The sequence below is a fragment of the Gallinula chloropus genome (genome assembly GCF_964237585.1).
Source record: "Gallinula chloropus genome assembly, chromosome: 3".
In the NCBI taxonomy this organism is placed as follows: Eukaryota; Metazoa; Chordata; class Aves; order Gruiformes; family Rallidae; genus Gallinula; species Gallinula chloropus.
In genome coordinates, this window is record NC_140087.1 from 79,904,946 (window position 1) to 79,925,378 (window position 20,433).

Sequence of the window (20,433 nt, forward strand, 5' to 3'; positions counted from 1 at the left end):
TCTCAATCACAGCACATCATCCCTCACTTTCCCAAGTACCAATAGCCTACAGGAATCAAGTCACTAAAAGCTTGTGGATATGAGTCCATAACAGCAATTAACAACAGAGCTGCAGTACCTTTAATGCCGTGCATGACATAAATCTCAGTAATTTGCATGAGGACAGTTAGTCCTCTCATATAACTAATGACAGGCCTGAGCCAAATTCCCAGATAAAACATTAATAGATGATATGGCCACATGTGCTCAGAACACCAGTGGTACATGCTGAACTACAGCTGCAAAGTAGAGCTTGATGTCAACTGCAAAACCTTCCCAAGAAGGATAACTGTATGGTGAATACGCTGTGCTGAGCTCTGTGCTGCTTCAGGAACATTGTCATCAGTGCCAGAGGGAGAGAGAGTTACACACTCACAGCACCGTGTTTGACTGCAGCAGAGAAGCATGTGAAGCATCAATTTGTTGCCCATAAAACAAAACCACAGTTTTACTGGTCCCATCCAGATTAATTTAGAACATCTCTAAAAGTTAATTTTGCAGATGTTCCCAGAGAGTGCTATCTCTGTGCAACAAACCAGGCATGAGGACACTCATCTGGAAGATAATATACCAACATTTCCCAAGATATGTAAATAATGTCTCATGAACACCTGATTAACTGAAAGGTCTTCATTGAAAGAAATTTACACAAGCCACATGCACTTATTTCATATGAAATATTCCACTAAATCAAATAAACATGGTTCTCCTTCAGCTTTCCCAGATCCCCTCCTGAAATAAGAGAGTTAACTTCACATCCTCTGTTCTGAAAAAATAAATAATTAAGAGAGCAGCTTGCAGCCCCTCAGTGAAGCAGATTTCCCAGGGCAGGATTGCTCAGCCTCAGCACTCCCATCACAGCTTTGCCTCCCACCCCATTTCTGACTTTGAACGTTGTTGCCAAACTCTCACTGTCCCTCCATATATTCCTAGATTGCTTTCTTCACTTGCAGAATTGCATATCTGCAGCTCTCTCAAGACCCTGCAGGACCTTTCTTGGCTGGTACAAGTCTGAAGGAACTTTTCTTATCCAAGTACAGCAATTCCAGATTAAAACAGCAGATAATTTATCCTCTCCCTCAGTCCCTCTATCCCCATGTTGATTTCATGAGCTCGTGCCTCTCCCTCTTAGGAATTCAGCATCAGGACTCAGGGTTTCCTCATGCACCATAAATTTCACCCCAAACGCACTGATATTAACTGTAAATTTTGCATCTAACTCAGTTTCCAAGAATCATGTTCATTTACTCTGGCTGCCTCTGCACTCCTCATTTGCAGACTGTGATGGACAAGATCAACTCCATAGGAAGATGCTGGCACAACTGTCCTTCCTTGTAGCCATCTATTAACAGGTACCATGGGACTAAAGAAAATAAAAGCCATGCTACCTGGCATGAAGAGTCTTTCTCTCTCTAAAAGAATCTCCATGCTTTAAGAAAGCTTTCTCATCTCACTGTATTCCCTTCCCTTTATCTCTAGAGGAATTGTCACAGGGACAGCTTAAGTGTTTAGGGAGTTGGGCATTTCCCAAGGTCCCTTTAAATTACCAATGGCTGCTATACCTTCCCTTAACCCCATTTTGTCTCAGTTCCCACTGCAAAGACTTTTCTGTTCATTTTAATAATAGCTAAAGAACCATCACAGGAAGGCTTTTACATCCCTGATTTTGAATACTCATGTAGAAGAGGAAAAATCAGAGTAACTTCACTTGAATTTGCTCAGGAACTCATAACATAAAACTGTTGCCTCATCTTTACAGTGCTATGCTATTTGGAAATAGTTGCCTTAATTCTTTTTCTTCCCAAGGACCACCCTGTACCCAGGTACATCTCTGTAAAGGTCTTAAATTTGTCATTTATAAAGGAATGTACAAACAGCAGCTTCATTTGTACCATGTTCCTCTTCTCTTGTATGCAATCCAATGGGAGATAGAGACAGGGGGTGGGGAAGAATTCCAAAACAATCATTTGGCAAGTTATATTATTTTCTTTCAAGGGGCATTACAATACACTTCTCTCACTTGGGGAACTTCAAGAGAAGATAGTTATTCTTGTCTGCCTTGTAATATATATTAAAAATGTTCAAATGTGGCTTTCCAGGGAATTCTGCCAAATATTTTTAGGCACCAGACCCAGCTTTACTTAATTTTATATTGCCTTCTTAGTCTATTATAAAATACCCTTCCATACAGTTTGAATTTGGTAAAAAAGGCTGAAGCATACTCATGTATATTAGAAACATAAAAATGCTTCTTTCCTTGAAAGAGAGTTCTTTAACTCCTGATGTGACAGCCATTCAGATGTACAGTAATTAAAGTGTCTCTACAGAGCTTTACACACATCCGTGGGCTTTTACTGCCACAAATAACAAGCAGAAAGGGAGGGGAGGTTTTTTTTTTTAAGGAGAGAACACACCAAGAACATAAAGCAGCTTTGAAGATTTTTAGTTTACAAGCAGTTTATCAGTAGTATAACAGTAGCACCTTGAGACTCCAAAGGCAGCCAGAGTCCTGCTGCATTAGGCATTATAAAAGCTACAGAGATGCAAATCCTAAACCTTTAAGTTCTGTCATCAACTACAGTGAAGTATGGGATTACACTATAGATTTTTTTTTTGGTGGGCTTTTAAAGCTGTTTGAGGTCACAATCATCCCTTGTAATAAATAGTACTGCTAATAGTAAAGGATGACTTAAAACAAAGGCAGTGGGCAAACCCACCTGCTCCAAAGATCTTACAGTCTAACAAGAATGCCAAGGCTAGACACAGAGCCTATGGCACAAGAGTCAAATATGGAGAGCTAGAAAGAGATAAACCAAGTGGCAGAGAAGAAGGGACAAAACAAACAGGGGGAATGTGAAGAAACTCTGCCTACAGATAGTACCACAAGGCAAATAAACAGTACAGAGATGGCAGTCTTGAGACAAAGGGCAAGAGGGAAACTGAGGCACAGAGACTTGCTTTGAATCACACAGCAAAGCAGCTAGCAGCAAGAGCCTGACAACCAGATCCTCCCCTAGCATCTACCTAGCAACTTCTGGTGTTTCGCTTTTTAAAGATCCAAGTCTACTCTAATATAGCCCAGGGAGAAAGGCCAGGCAACCCTCATCCCGAACTTCTGAAGAGTCAGACATGATTTACACAGCGAGATGAGGATAAAGCCTCCAGTATTCCCATCAGTAAGCTTCCTGGATAATTCACTGTCTTCCCTCACCCCTTTCAAAAGCCAGCATCAGAAAACATACACAATTAGCACAAAAACAAATACAACTTTTCACATAGACTTAAATGTTAATTTTGGCTTCCTAAAAGGAGCTGGAATCCAGCTCTTGTGCTCAGCCCCACCTTAGTTATATTTGTCCTGTTACGCACAACAAGCTTGGAGCCACATTTAAATATGCAACACTTTGAAACTCTATTAATGCTATCTCTCCCTCATTAATATAGTCATTAACTCCCTTTGCAGCTGAAGGAGTCTACTGGCTGACCCAGCTTTTATTTTGTGTTGTTAAAGTGCTTTTTTTACAGCACAGCAGCAGTGTTTTACTTTTCTTAGCTTTCCCTGATAATCAAAAGGAAGCCAGCTCAGACTGCAGACTGGAAACTGAAACAGCTGAGCAGACTCCTCCTACCTCCTCTCTTCTGTTTTCATCTTTTATGGTGGCAGGCTGGCCTGCGCCAGGCAAACTAAGATTTCTTATGTTCTTCAGTCGCTTGGCTGTTCTTCCTCATGGATATTCCAAGGGCTGATTAACATCAAGCCACAGTGAGCCAAACACATGAATCTCGGCAAAGATTGCAGCTGGGCAGGAATGCTGCTGGAGAGTGGTTTTTTGCTGTTAAACCAGGAGGTTGCAACTGAACCTGGCCTCACATATGTGGCCAAACAGTAAGTGTCAGTGTCAACGAACACGGGTGTACAGGAGGTCAAAATCGAGTCCCTTAAATAGTGTCTGAAGAAACACAGTTGTATAGGGAAGTGAAGTGTTCCCTCTTTAGCCTACAGCTGCATACGCTGTCCACACAATTTCAAAGTGCTAGATTTCACAGATACAAGGAAATAAACAACTGTTCTGCTCCGAGCAAAGGCAAGGGCAGGAGATGACAGTCACAGAATGTCTGGAGCCAGAAAGCTCATCTAGTCCAACCCCCCTGCCAGAGCAGGATCACCCAGACTAAATCCCACAGGGACACATCCAGTCAGGTTTGAATGGTTCCAGAGAAGGAGACTCCACCACCTCTCCGGGCAGCCTGTCCCAGGGCTCCATCACCCTCTCAGGGAAAAAGTTTCTCCTTACATTCACATGGAACTTCCTCTGCTCCAGCTTGCACCTATTGGCCCTTGTCCTATCCCTGGCCATCTCTGAGAAGCACGTGGCTCCATCCTCCTTACTTTCCCCATTTACATATTTATAAACATTAATGAGGTCACCCCTCAGTCTCTTCTCCAAGCTAAAGAGGCCCAGCTCCCTCAGCCTCTCCTCATAAGGAAGGTGTTCCACTCCCTCCATCATCTTGGTGGCCCTGCGCTGGACTCTGTCAAGGAATTCTATGTCCTTGAACTGAGGGCCCCAGACTGAAGCCAATATTCCAGGTATCATCTCACAAGGACAGAGTAGAGGGGGAGAAGGTCCTCTCTTGACCCAGTAACCCACCTTCCAATACACCCCAGGACGCCATTGGCCTCCTTAGCCATGATGACACATTGCTGGCTCATAATCATCCTTCTCTCCACCAGGACCCCCAGGTCCCTCTCACCTACACTGCTCTCCAACAGGCCAGTCCCCAACCTGGCTCCCCAGCACGCTGAGTACCATGCCTGTTCCCTGCTACAAGCCCTCCCATTAACTCAGTGTGCAGCATGTGCACTCAGAGAATGGGCACCCAAGCCCACAAGACAGTGAAAAGCCTGTGGCACCACCACTTAGAGCCCTGCATTGCATTGGTACCAACCAAAGGAATCCATTGGGGCAGGCATTCAATATGCATGAAGGGATCCCATTGCATTCCTTAGGGCAGGATCAGCAGCCTGAGGCACAAGGGTGTTTCAGGCCAAAGAACATCAGAGAGGATTTAGTAGACCAGAAGGACCCCACTCCTACCGGCTCTGAACTCAGCAGGACCTACTACCTCTCTCCGAAATAACACAGATGCATGTTCTCACCTCTGAGAGGGGCAGCACCTTCCACTGGGTTTCTACCTTCATACTTAGTCTCTAACATGGGAAGGAAAACACATTTCTGAGTCGTTGTCCATTGTCCCCGTGTAGTGTGTGTCCTCCTGCTCCCCCAAGCAACGATAACCCCTTGTTCAAACGCCCCTGTAAATGCTTCACAGATACAAAGGAGGGAACAAAGGGGAATCTTCCCTCCTCATCACAGCTACATAGGAATACCACAAAGAGAGAAAGAAGTGACGATAAGCAAGGTAAAGACAGCAGGGCAGAACACCCTTAGCAGTTTCTTTCATGGAGGACATGGTAGTTAAGCATTCATTAAGCACACCTTACACTCCTTTGCAGCAAGACCTCAATATGTCCTTTGAAGTGAGCAAAATCCCTGCTAGCATTTAAGTATTCTTATCACGAACTCCTTGCACACTGCATTAGCACAACCACATAACAATGCTTTAACCTCACCAGCCTGTATACAGTCTTTGCAAATCTGCTTACATGCTCACAGGGTAACTCTCAAGAGGCCACAGATCCCACTAAGAAGTCAGGGACATGAGGAATCCCTGACTCCAGGAGTTCAGCCCAAGCCCAGCAGCTGTACTCAGAGCAACCCAAGCTTTGGTGAAGGTATAGAAGACCAACTCTAAGTAGTTAGAGACCAAGCTGATCTCAGCCTGCTGATAACCCCTGGTCCAGCTCTACCTTAGTTTGCCTTTTTCCAACACAGCCCTCCAGCCAACACATAACCGACCCATAACTCTACAATTCCTAGGCATCAACTTAAGTACAAACCACACAAGGAAAGAAAAAAACTAACAAAACCCAAAACAAACAACATACTAACCCACAAAATCATTTATCTTCAGTAACTCCAGACACTACACATACACACTTTTAACTTATTTCCCTCACAGGTCAATGACAAGGCAAAACATTTTCCATGTATACCAGCCATGGAAATTGCAGCCCCACATATATGTATCTTAAAGGAACTTAGTTTTTCAATAAAATATCAAGCTGAAGAGTACTAACCCACAACAGGCCTCTTCTGTGCACCAGACTCATTCCTGAAACACACCCCAAAACTTCTCTCAGAGGAGCAACTCCAAGATCACCTCTCCAGGAGCAAAGAACCAGCCTCTTTTCAGGTGTCCCTGTTTAAACTCTTAGCTACTCCAGGTGTTGCCACTTGCCACTGACCATGCCTGCCTGCCCTTCCCCAGTGGCTCCTGGTAACCCTTTGTTTGCCAGTTTAGCATTTAATTCAGCTCTATGCAGCTCTTGAAGATGATGATCAAAACCCCCACATGTTGAGGAGTTTATGTGTCCAAGTTAGGCCTGGGTGCAAATGTAGTTTGCCCCTTGGATTCCATACAAGTAGCAACCCCTGTCACCTCTGCAGCTGTGGTGAAGAAAAACTGGTAGAATTTTGTGCTGCTTACAGAAAACAGATGTCAGCACCTCTAAAACCATCACTGTGAGATAATGGACTAAACGTTTTGATCATCACTTGAACAGACTCTAGACTTCAACAGTATACATCTGTCTCCCATGCTATTTCTGGAAAACAGAATAACCAGGAGAAATGACATGTACAACCATGAGTATACACGCATCTACAACCCTAAATGAGAAAGAGTTTTTTCCAGTAGGAGACACAAGAAGCCATTAGTAGCTAAATATGATTGATTGCAAGATTGACAGAAAGATGTGAATTATTTATGTGATCAGGAAGAGGGAAAACAACTCCAAGTTGCTATTGCTCCAAGATGATATAGCTCAAACTATGAAATACTAGTGCTTCGGTAGATCTGTAATCAGCCCACAAAACCTCATGGAAGAGTAGAATATATAAATTAATTTCTATGGAGTTGTGCAGGGGGTCTGCAAGATGGATCAGAGATTGACAGTAGTTTGTTCTCCAAAACTTTTGGAATCCAGGGCTCCAAACAGTACAGCTTATGCTTTTCATCTATCAGCAGCTTATGTTTCTAAAAAAAAAAAGAGAAAAATTCCAAAAATTTAAATGCCAAACTAGAAACTTCTCAGAGAACATTCTCAAATAGCTAAAGGAGAATTGGATACTAGTGTTTTGCAGTTAAAAGTGTTGGCACTTTATAAAGACAAGCCTTTTGTTACAGACAGGAAGTTTAGTTTATTGCCTGGTGTATACAGTTCGTCCACCACATTATTTTGGGCTGTTTTCATTCCTCACACAGTAAAGAGGAAATTCTAAGAACATTTCATGGCTTTTCTTTGTTTGATGAACAGCAAAGGTTTGCAGTTTACCAACTGCTGCGTTGCTCTGCTACTTCTGACATACAATTTCACTTCACATAGATCGTCTGGAGGATAAAACCCTTACTCTTTACAAAAATGTATTGCTTCTACCTCATTCATATTAAACCTGTCTCTCACCCTCATCTTGCATTACTTCACAGAAAGAATTCCTAAATACAAAACTACAAAAAACATAATAAGTTGACACCTCCCCTTTTTTTTAAAAAAAAACTTCAGACTCAGAAGCTACCAAGAAGCACACTGGGACAAACTTTTTCCCCTTTCACAGCTTCCCCAGATCTTTTTCAGTACACCACGATCTGAAGCACAGCAGTAACATCACAGCTACACTACAGCACTGTTACTTAATAGTGTAATTGCTCTTCTGAAGGGATTCATTTTCATCAAAAGAGATACTGCATCATATGTACTGGTTGTTAAGGTTCTGTTGTCTGCATAACATGGCTCTGTGCACTTGGAATTACAAGTAAAGAGCTAGGATACATGTCCATCCATCTAACTCCGTTACTATTCAACAGTTTATAAGGTTATCACAAAAGATTTTATACTGTTCTGCCCTGACAGAGAAAAAAAAAAGGATTCTTCAAAAAAGGCTTGGTTTCTAAAAAATGCTAAGCATTTAAACATTTATTAGAAACAGTTTTAGTTCCTCATTAATCTGAAGATGAAGTATTATTGATTTACAATGAGCAATTCATCCAATATCCACCAGCAGCATATAAAACCAGAGTCTGAGAATTAAAAAATGGGTGATGCCTTTTTGGCAGCAGCTTGTTATGTCCTGCCAATGGCATAACCTGTCCAACTGGATGGGAAACAGCCCTGCTCTTTCTGTGTGTTCTGCATGCTTGACTGTGTATGTCCCACAGATTATACACTAACCTACATTTATTTTTATATTACAGGATCAGCAAGTATATGTTAGATCAAGGCTTTGGGGACTTTACATATTGCTTAACCTCAGTCACCCAGGCTCTTAGTCACTGCAGCGATGAGCATGGTAAAAATAGATAAATTGCACAGATAGATTGACACAGAGACATATACACATCTGCACACATAGACATATATATCCCTAGGGCCTGATGGAACAACTCCAGTTGAGTAGAGTGAGCTTTGGATCTGGCCCAACACTCTTATATGATAGACTAACTGCCTCTGATCTTTGCAACCAGTTTTAAAAGGCTAATATAGGGGGTGAGCCTCCATTCTGTAACCCTGGTTTTCCACCAGTGTAACTCCATTGGCTTTAGTGGCATGTAAAACCAGTGTAATGAAGTGGAGAATTATGCTCACATTATGTTTTTTAAGTAGCTTATTAGCCTGCATATTACAACCTTTTTAGTGAGTTGGCAGCTGTGCAAAGGACTCTAAGGACCTAATTCACTGAAGCTGATATGACTCTTCCCACTGACTTTGGGTCAGGGCCCAAAACTATTCTGAAAATGCTGAGGAGAGGATATTATGAAGTGGTACAGTAAAGGTAAAAGAGTGTTAATGAAAGTCCCTTGAGGAGGTCATGGCTTTTATTAGTTTGGAGGAGCCTTCCACAAATAAAAAAAGTTTGGAAAAAAAAAAAAACCACCCATTTTAAAATGTGCCAAATGTTTTCTGAACATGAATTTTTCTTCCTTGTTACCATTAAAAAAGAACCAAAGCCAACCAAATTTCAGGCTGGAAAATAGAAGACATATTTTCCAGCCTAAATAGATTTGTTTACACTCTGTAACTCGCAGTAAGCACACCGGGTGGAGGTGGAAGGCAGAGGGCAGAGAGATAAGAGAAACAAACATGTCTGTGCCACCTCCATCTCCTTTGCTGCGTGCTTGGCCCTCGGGGTGAATTACCTGCCAATGTTGCTTGATCTTAACTCTTTTCTCTCCCTCCTTTCAAGGTTGCCTCCCTCTCAGGTGTGCCAGAGCCACATCTCTCAGCCTTTAGGGCTGCACCTGCTTCCCCCCTCTCTGCTGCCATTGGCCATGTGTGTCTCTTCTGGCGGCCTCCTGTCACACCCAGCCCTGCTGCCCGCCCTAGCTTCCCACACACATGCACTTAATGAGCAGGTAGATTAATTGCTTTCATAACATTTTTCCCACAATGACATTTCTTAGTTTGCTCAGGCAGGATTTAAGGTGATTGAGCCAGTTCCTCGAGTCCTGCCTCAGCCCCAGTTCCCTCAAGACTATTAATAACAAGAACGGGTGCTTTGTCCAAGGAAGGACTACTGGGCCCATAGCCTGGGAACTACAGAGCCACCACAGACTGGGTACAAAACCCAGCTCCTCCACAAACTCCTGCCACCTCTTTATCCCTCAGCTTTCACTGAATAGAAATGAACAACAGAGATTTACCCTGCAGAGGAATTAGGAGACCAAATGCATCAAAGGCACAGTGATGACCAATTCTCAGGTCTACGCAAAGACCCCAAACAGCTAAAATGCAAAAGAGTGTAGCTAACAACTGTCTGAAATTATTCCAGTCCTCAGCAAGGACTTAGAAACAAATCCTTAAAAAGAAGATAGGCCAAGTGTGAAGACATAGAGGAAACCACAGCTTTCAAACAGGATAGAATCCCAGAGTCTGTAAACCACAAAACACTCTTGGTAATGTCCAGACCTCTTTGCAATGGACCCTAAAGATTCAGTGATGCTGATTTGACTCTTCTCCTTTGGCATTGGATCAGGGCCCTAAGTTACCATGAGAAGGGCTTCTGAAATATGAAGGACTGAAGTATGACAGAAAAGTAATAATGTAAGTATTTATCATTATTGAAATGAAAGTAGCTCCTGGAAATCCCAAACGATGTCACATCCCAAAAGAGGAAGCATCCACAGAGCAGACAGATACAAGTAGTTCTTGATCAAACTTGAAGAAGCAGAATGCAAGTGAGCTCAAGTTCATGCAACAGATGAGGGTGAAGAAGTTAAAAATAAACCCATCTCACATGTGACAGTGCCATGTCCTTTGTAACACACAATTTATCAGTGTGTCCACTGATACTTCTTCTATGTTTCCCTGATTTTTATTCATAATGTAACCTAGAGCAGCAGGCAAGCAAAAGCCAAGCTTAGGCCTCTGTCCTTTACTGTTCTGTATTTCTGAAATTAAAGCTAGCTCAAATGACTACATTTGCTAAAATTTTCTCCTGAAATTTGGCTGTTTTAACTAAAATTCTCCCCTTTTCTCAAACACTTAATTTTCCATTATTGTTGCCATTTCTTTTTTCCTTATTACTTTTTTTAAATTATCTTTACTCCTGCATTAAACATTATATCCCAAAAGACACACATTATTTTTCTTACAAAGGAATATGAATATTAATCTACTACTCAGTTGTCATATCTCAGTGACTCACTATAATTTGCAAATGTATAAAATGTGAACTGCATGATTTTGAAAGGAGATGCATAGAAGGATCAACTATCCCTAATTTTTTTTCCTCCAGAATATTTATCAGAATCACTGGAGGAAAATATTTTCAAAATTAGAAGATCCAGTCCAGAAATGCCAAAATATTTCATTTAGCCACACTAATGAAAAAAAAGAAGTAATGAAATTTCAATGTATTTTCATTTCAAAACACTACTTTTCATTTCATAATACCATAAAGAAAGTGCAGGGTAAAGTCATGCTGTAATCCAAAATATATATTTCCTTTCATGCCAAAATATGGGTGCAATTTGAGAGGTTCACATTTTCTTAAAAGACACAGAAAGTGTCTGCTTCAGTTCCTGCTCAATTAAATTATTTTCTAATATTTGGGGTTGGTTAGCAAAATACAAAGAAGAAAGACATAAATTCTTCTACCAAAAATATTTCTTATGACACATCATGACTACAAGATGTTGTATCCTCAGAAAGGGATGATAGAAAAGCAGCAATGTTAAGATTTTGAGAGCTAAAGAGGGACACTGTTTCCACCCTGTATGATGCAGCAAAGGGAAGCAAGTCCACCCTGATTTTACTGAAATGGGGTAGGCAGATTTGCTGAGGGGAAGAGGTGCAGGATTCGACTTCTTTCCATAATCCTTAACATCATTTCTTAGCAAGACTACAAGAACCCTTCTGCAAGGATCTTTTTCTATAGATATTTGCTCAAAAAGGAAAACAAATCACAGAAGTGTCATGCACAGAATCATGCAGGACATGGTCTTCTCAGCCACTTCAGAAAAGTGGAAAGGAATGCAGCTTTTCTGATAGCTGTGGACCTGCTATGGACCTTCTGTGGGCACAGCAAGAGAATTGCACACATGCAGACATGTCACACACACTTACAGGGTATTCTATTCTTTCTTATGTTGAGGTGATAAAAGGAAATTAATAGGAGTCAATACTTGTTTTATATCACCAATGCCATCTAAATGACTGACCATACCCCCTTTTGTTAAATTAAGTTAAACTTATAGACAGAGAATCTTATCTCTGTTATTTTATTGGACTGGAAAAAACTCAATCCATTAAATATCAAAACCCTCCTCATTCCTCATAATGATGTGGTAAAAGAAATTAAAAATTGCCTCCAGAATGAAAAACTTCAATTGTGATATTCTAAGGTTTTCTTGATGAATCTTCAGGAGCACAAAACTAATTTTCATTAGGGAGAAAGAAAATATATATATATATATTGCCCTAGGTTCTGCTGGGATAGAGTTAATTTTCTTTCAAGTAGCTAGCACAGTGCTGTGTTTGGTAGCCCAAAATAAATGTCCAAGGAATATTTCTTGATAGCAATTTCAGAATTCTTAGCGATACTTTTAGCTGAAATTTATCTTAATGAAGAAGTTCCTACACAAGCTTTTATACATCAACGTTTGAGGCCTTCTCCTTCCAGATATATGTCACTCTTTGCATGATAAAAAGCAAGGAATAATGGTGCTTATCTGTACCAGTAACATAAGGAGGAATTGGTGAATGAAAAGCTTGTAGTTCTGTTCTGTTATTTTGAATCAACTGCTGCTATTACTCACTCACCCAGTAACAACTTTGCATCAGAGACCCAGTGAAGGAAAAATGAAGGAATTTATCATTGAAAAGGTGAGTATGGAATACTGCCAGTCCTCACTGAATTTTCTTGACTCAATGATATTCACACTGTAACATGTCTCAACCATGCCACAGACAACTTTCCCTGTAACACAAACATCTAATCAGCGTCACCGGATTCCGTGACCTACGTCAGTGTGACTGCTGGTATGAACACAGATTACTCATGTGAATAAGGAATTGAGACTTCAGGCAGCACAGTGTCTGCAACAGACCCTGCTGATGCAAGACACAATATGGAAGTGAAGCTATTAAGAAGGCAGCAGCGGGCTACAATTAGCACACCAGCATCTGAAATATTATTGGGATGGGGGACACACAGAATTTTCCAGTTTGGGTGGAAAGGAAACACATTGACTCTAATACAGCTGTGTTTCAACTACGAAAACACTGGGGGGTTCTTCAAAATGACCCCTGGGCCGTGCTGCTGCAGCAGGGGGAAGTTGAATGCAACACAAAATTTTTAACTGGCCATGCCAATCACAAAGCCAGAGGATAGTTAGGCTATTTTCACCAAAAAAATAGGATTATGCATTATTTTTAGTGGATTCAAGATTTGGCATCATATTATTACTGTTAAAATTACTTACTAAGCTTGGACCTGAAGGCCAAACCCAAGACCAACTGCATTTATTTCTGCTTGTGAGAATTTTTAGCTTTTCTACAAGAGTTTTCAAACCAAATCAAAATTAAAAACTGGCCGAAAGAGCAGCTTTGCTCTTCCAGTTCTGCTGCATCTTTTGGTTCAGAACTGATGGAATGTTTGATTTCATCTATTGAATCAGCCCAGATTTTTGTTTCCAGCTGCATTTCCCAGTGGCACTGCACTGCTTCACAGGTAAGTGGTTTAGGGAGCCTAACTCTCTTTGCTTCTAAAGGATTCATTCTCCTATCCTCAGCCCTGCTAAGAACTCCTGTCCTGTTGGGCAAAAAGTTCTGTAGGTAAAACTGTACTTTTTGCCAGCACACTGCTGCTGTCCTACTAAATCTCTCTTCCATCACAAGAAGTTAAAAGGGAATCTGTAACAAACTTGTCCCAAGACAAACAGAAAAAAGACTCTAGTTGTCATAAAATTAAATCCTTAAATCCTGCTTGATCCTTGACCACAGAAATGTAATAATAATAATAAAGATATCAATTTGCTTACATACTGACCAGTATCAAAGCAAATTAATATCATAGAATCAAAGGATGGTCTGGGTTGGAAGTGACCCCAAGGATCATACAGTTCCAACCCCCCTGGCACTGGCAGAGCCACCAACCTCCAAGCCTGGATCTACCCTCTCCTATTTCATTTTTATTTTGAATGGAATAACCTGGAAACATACTAGTTCTTTCACGGTAGAATCAGAAGTGTACCGAGCTCTGTGCAATGTAAGAATATACATTCCCCACAGCCAGCCTTATCTAGTGCCCACTTTGTTTCTGTTAGCTCATTCCTTTCTCACAGGGGTTACCAAAGAAGTGGTACTTGAGCAGGATCCAGCAGCTGTGGGCTCTAGACTTGGGTCCATGTTCACATTCACCACCAATTACATGTTAAATTGACACCCTTAGTGACCCAGTTTGCTTTCAGTGTTCTTGGTGGGTCTGACAGGAGTATTTTCACTCTCCCACACTCATGTGGAATTCCCAAATGGCTCTCAAAGTTTAAGACACAGGCTGCAGTCAGTCTGTGGCTGTCCACCATGATGGGCAGGACAGGCAGTAGCAATGCAAGCCCTTTTCCCTCTGCAGTATTTTCTCCTCTCTCACTGAGGGACTCCAGCTCTCCCAGCCAACGTTACTTGCATACCAGTGGGCCAGAGCATGGGCAGTGAAATGCTCCAGGTTATTTTCCATGAAAACCAAGGGGCGCTCCCCCCAGTACATTTTTTTTCTTTTCTTTTTTTTTCCCTGTTATTAAAAATGAACAGCTCCAGGCCTGAAAGCCAAGCAGCTTACTCACTGTATCATGTAATTCTCTTATTTCCTGACTAATATAATCCATAAGGGCCACAATTTGTTAATTTTGCACTCAGTCAACCTTTTATTCTTGCTTAGATTTATATTGCAGACATCATAAATTTTACAGAACAAACAGTGACAGAACCTTTGCTTTTACTTCAAATATTGTGGATAAAAATGTATGTCTTCAGCAAGGCTGAGACATGTCTCCTTTCTCTTAAGAACTTCAGAAACTTCTTTTTTCTTCTTTCTGCAATATGAACCGATTACTTTAAAAATGGAACAAACTGCCCACCTCCCTGTTTGGTGGGGACTATGTTTCATGATGTATTTTACCATACCTGTTCTTCCTGCCTGCTGAAAACACCCTTTCCTTGGAAGATGGTGTATATGCAGGCAAGAATTGTAAGATTTGCCTGTATGGTGTTCTCTCTGTCTCAAACTAGCTGCTTTCCCATCAGGCAATTAGGGTAAAAAGTATCTGCAGCGTTGAACAAGCATCTGGGGAACAGTCATTACAACTGCTTAAATTGCCTCAAATTGATTTGCTATCAATTATTAGGGAAAATTATCTAGCCTAGACTAGCAGAAGAGCAAGAGCTGAACTCCCTGATGGCCACAAGTGGGATAGTAGGCAACAATTACAACTGCCCAGGAAAGGAATGGGAATTAGAGCTGCTCAGTCCATTGAAGCCTATTCAGGACTCAACCTCTTAGAGAACTGAGCCTTTAACTTCTTTAAAATCCGTGTGACAATTCCAGATATTCTGATAGAGGCATTTCTTTTAAAAGATGAGTCAGTTCTTCTGTTGAGTGAGTTGCTAATAACATAAAGACCACAGGTTTCTGAGTCACACATATGCATGTGCAATAATGTTCCTTGCCGGAAACATAGCATTGATGTATGCAGATAAAGCCAGATAGAGCTGCAAATGATGGCATGTGATGGTGTAGAGGCTTCATTGGCAAAGCTCTGAGAAAGCTGAATTGCTCACCATTAGTGAATGTCCTCAAGGAGTGATGATGACATATATTCCAGAAAATATATGCTTAGTTCAGGCCTCTACTTTTTCCTTAACCTGTGCCTTTTAAGCCAAGTGCATGTTTCACAGATAAGCAACGAGGTTCAAACTCTTCCTACCAGGGCTTGGTCCTCCACAATCTCAATTCCTGAAAGCTCCTTAAGCAACACCAGTAGATTGTTTGTTTTTTTTATTTTTTTAATGTAAAGTAAATTTTGGAAATACAGGTACAACTTGGTGGCCAAAATCAGATAATTCCACAGTCAGCAAGTGCTCTTTGGATGAAAACGAATTGAAGAACTCAGAATTCTCCTGGAAGTCAGTTGCTGGAAAACTTGTGCTCGATGCTATTGAAAACCTCAGAAACTAACTTTCAACACTGAAAAAAATGAAACTCTCATTAAAAATCTTTTTATGGACTTGCAAAGGATTAAGAATAATCACAGCTGTATTGTTAAGAGGGGTCCAATTAAACATGATCAATTTAATTATGTCTTAACCTCACCATCATTTTACCATCACAGAATCACAGAATTGTAGGGGTTGGGAGGGACCTTGAGAGATCATCGGGTCCAACCCCCCTGCCAAAGCAGCTCCCTAGCTCATGTTGCACAGGTTGGCGTCCAGACGGGTCTCAAATATCTCCAGAGAAGGAGACTCCACATCCCCTGGGCAGCCTGTCCCAGGGCTCTGTCACCCTCACTGTGAAAAAGTTCTGCACATTGGTGGGGAACTTCCTGTGCTCCAACTTGCAGCCATTGCCCCTTGTCCTGTCCCCACAGACCACTGAAAAGGGGCTGGCCATTTCCCCCTGCATCCCATACTTAAGATATTCAGAAACATTAATGAGGTCCCCCCTTAGTCTTCTTCTCTCTAGGCTGAACAGAAAACCCCATCAGTTTTTCTGTCCTGCAAATTCTAGATGCTGATAGGTCGCTTCAATTCCCCATTTTTTTTCCATTACCAAAGTTTCATTCTGCACGTTAAGCATGTTTCCATTTGCCTGAGGTACACCAGGGGCAGGGAAGCATTTTTCAAAGATAACTCATTTAATATTAAATGTCAAAATATTACTCACTTCTTTAGCAAGATCATGCAGCTGCAAACCTGGAGAATTTGGGATGGTGTCTCTGTGGAGTTTAGGGCGTTGGTCTAAGCATACCTTTTGCTAAACAAAAAAATCATTGACTTACCCAGAATTTAAAACATTGCATGGAACTAACTAAAGGGCAATAATGAACAGCTAAACATATAAAGGAAGTGGTTTTTAAGCCAGAAACACTGCGATTAATGATGGATAAAACAACCAGGAGAGCTTCTTATTATATAAAGTAATGAAATAAGTCTATTAGCATGAAAAACAAAAAAAGAAGTGGAAATGACTGTAGGCTTTGTTTTGAAGATTATTATGATAGCTTTTCCCCCTGCACAAGCAATCAAGAACGCACTGAAAAAAAGAATCATTAATACCCCCCATTTTACAGACAGAAAATTGATATAGGAGGAAAAAAGCAGGATGTTTATACAACACTCACTCTCATGTTTCATTGGAGGCAATTCCTGATTTACATTCATTTAAATCAGGCTACAGGCAGACCTTTAATGAAATGAGCAAGGATTTGTGTCAACAGAGTGAACCATCACCTGATCCTTTCCATCTCAGCTCTGAGAATTTGTAACAAAGCCTTCCTCTTCATGAGAAGACCAAAATTATACTCTGACTTCCAAGAAGAGATGTTTCCCAATGCCTGCACAGATAATGGTTTCAGAGGCAACTGACATTGTCCATCACTAAACTGTGGATGTATCAAAAGAACACAGTCAAGATGCTAACTGATCGGTCCTCAGGTGGACTTCATCATTTATGTTGCTATTTGGGGGATAAGGCTTGAGTGTTGTGAGGTTTATTTCTAAGTTTTTCATTATGTATTTAGCTAATTCCTTTCTTCTATATGGTATCAAACTACAAAACAGATCTTCTTGTTGTTTGGGGTTTGTTTTTTCTTTTGGACTCTGACCCTTTTAGAGACCTTCTGCGCATAAAAGCTCTATCAGAGGAAAGGCAAAGAGCTAATTTAAAATAGAACAACCCTGCTAATGAACAAAACCATATGCAGGTACTTTGATTTCATATTAAGAATGTCCAAACTGGTGGTCAGTCAGAAACAGTAATTCTGCTTCCAATTTACATCATTTCTTATCTTGAAAACTTTCATGAGTCTTTAAACCCGAACTGGCTGACCTCTCCACAATGCAGTGTGGTAACATACACTTTGCAGTAAGGCAAAACCCTGCCACCTCTACTGAGTCAGTCCAGCTCATTCCGTACAGGAGGCACATGGAACTTGTTTTGCTAACAAAGCAAATGGAGAGAAATTGAGTTATCATGTGTTTCTCAAAAATAGCATTTGAATGTGATAATGGCCACCCATTTGCTTATAAAACAAGACAAGGGCAAAATCCTTTTTTAAAATGATATGCCTCAGAACCACTGTAGTACCTCTGTTTAGTTCTGTTATTTAGCAGAACAGTTGGGTAGGCTCATTCACAGGACTGAAAGTTTCTTCCTGATACCCAAGACTTGAATATGGCCTTTCTAAATGCTCTTCTGTTAAGTCTTCCCTCTCTGTTCTCACCAAGTGTCTTCTACTAGATCAGCTTTCTGCTTGGCTTAGAGAGCCCTTTCTTTAACCCCATGATTTCCTCTCAGGAGCTTTATTTTGAAAATTGCTGCCTTTGAGCCATCAGGTAATTTTTGGTGCCTCAAACCAGCCTTCAACATGTTCTTTTGGGTTCCCATGTATTTTTTTACTTTGACCCTCTGCCTGTAAAGAAAATAAACACCTCAACAATACGCTCTACAGCCTCCCCTCTAGCATTGGCTACAAGCCAGACTTCTAGGTGGGGCCTTATAACCCCAGGATGAACTAAGATAAATCTGTAGCACAAGCAAGAAGTTGGGAATGCTTCTATTTCACAAAATGGCAAATAAAAATAAAAATTACTCTCTTATAGCTATATGCAAATCCCAGATCTGAAGCTGTACCTAATAACTGCCTGGCACCAGTTTATATAACTAGAACAGTCCTACATGTTAAGTCTCACAGAATTTCACAGATTTGTAGGTGTTGGAAAGGACCTCCAGAGATCATCGAGTCCAACCCCCCTGCCAAAGGAGGTTCCCTAGGACAGGTCACACAGGTTACTTAGCACAATGATGGATATAATATAAATACTTTGCTTTTCCTATGAAAATTATGATTTTTGGGGTGCACTTCATGGACAAGAAATGAGTTTCCTGCTTCTGACAGGTCTTTGTTTTGTCCTTCACCATGATTCAGCTCTCACAAGCATTGCCATCAGATACTCCAGGCCATAAAAGCTTTTTAGCAAAAAAATTAATTTTCTAGACAATCCTTTTCCCTAGCACACTATAGTGATGAAATACAGAGACTCCATTAGTTCCTATGTAAAGCCTAGTAAAGCAAAGTGAGCAGGGAGGAACATTTCCACACCCTGCTTTCCTCTGTCCAACTGGCAATGTTTTTGTCTACGTACAATCCACACAGACATTTCTATAGGAACTGATCACAAAGTCCCTTAAATTGAGACATATCTATTTAACTTAAGCAATAAAATTAACATAGTTTGGGGGCTTTTGAAGACAGGCACATAGAGACGGTTTTTGGTCTGAAGGGCTGGTTTACAGAGCTGTGGGCATATCGTCAGCCCAGCTTTCCAGGAGAGATACATTTTCCAAAAGCCAATGTGATCAAAACAGATTCTCACTTTGAACTGGTTCAGTACTTCTCTGCTGATCTCTCACACAGTTCTGCAGGTCATACAAGGTGTTGGGAAAATGCAGCTCTTTGCTTGTTCCAATGCTGCCAGGTGTCTGCTCAGGTTGGCACTGCTCTTCTAGCTGACGAGGAATATCACTGCACTCTATAAAATACATTACATAGTACAATGATTATGCATGATAAAGGAAGAATCTGCTGCAGAACAAAAAAAAACTTTAATTGTAGGTGAGCAAATAAATTCATAAGTGTGTCTCTCCATTTCAACTTTCACATTTTTATTTATTTCAAATTTGTAATATATCTTTCTCATTAGGATTTTAAATGTTCTAAGCTTCTCTAGCAAACAGTTCTTTACAAATATTCAGTACTTCAACATTCACTAGCTGTTAATGACCAGAAATACCTGGAGAAGTGTTTATTTCCAGACTGAATAATTTAATAACAGTTCAGTCGCCCTGTAGGATTTGACCCAATGTGCTTGGCATCATATACTGTCTCTTAGGATGGACAGCATTTGATCTCCCTGAGGGATTGATAAGGTCTCAGTTGCTGCAGCATGCTGTAATTTAAGTCCCACAGAGGACTCATCTTTGTCTCTATGGTCAGGTATTGCTCTAAGCTCAGTATTCCCTCTCTAATGTTGTCATGATCAATCCTAAATCTGGAGATGCTTTTTGTCCGTATAAATAAGCAATCTGCATTCAAGTTGAAATCTCTAAATGTGGAATATTAAAATTAAAGGGGCGTATTGGTTGGGTTTCTGTTCAAGATGTTTAGTTTAACATTTGCTCTTGGTAAATATTTTGCCTGGTGTACCCTGGGCACTATATTGTCACAAAGAAAATATAAATTAATTGTGGATACCACTCAACTGAAACTCATTTTTGCACATGTAAACAAGCTTCAAAATAATTTCTTTCTTTCTGTTTTTTACTGATTGTCTAATAACATCGGGGTGGGGGTGAGGTGGTATTTATTTGGTTTTGTGATTGATGTGCTTCACTGTTTGACACTTCATGACAAATCAGACTATTGTTTTTTGAGAAGGTGGTTCCACTGTGAATTTAGACTTTAAACAATGGGATTTTATTCCAGCCACCATTGTAT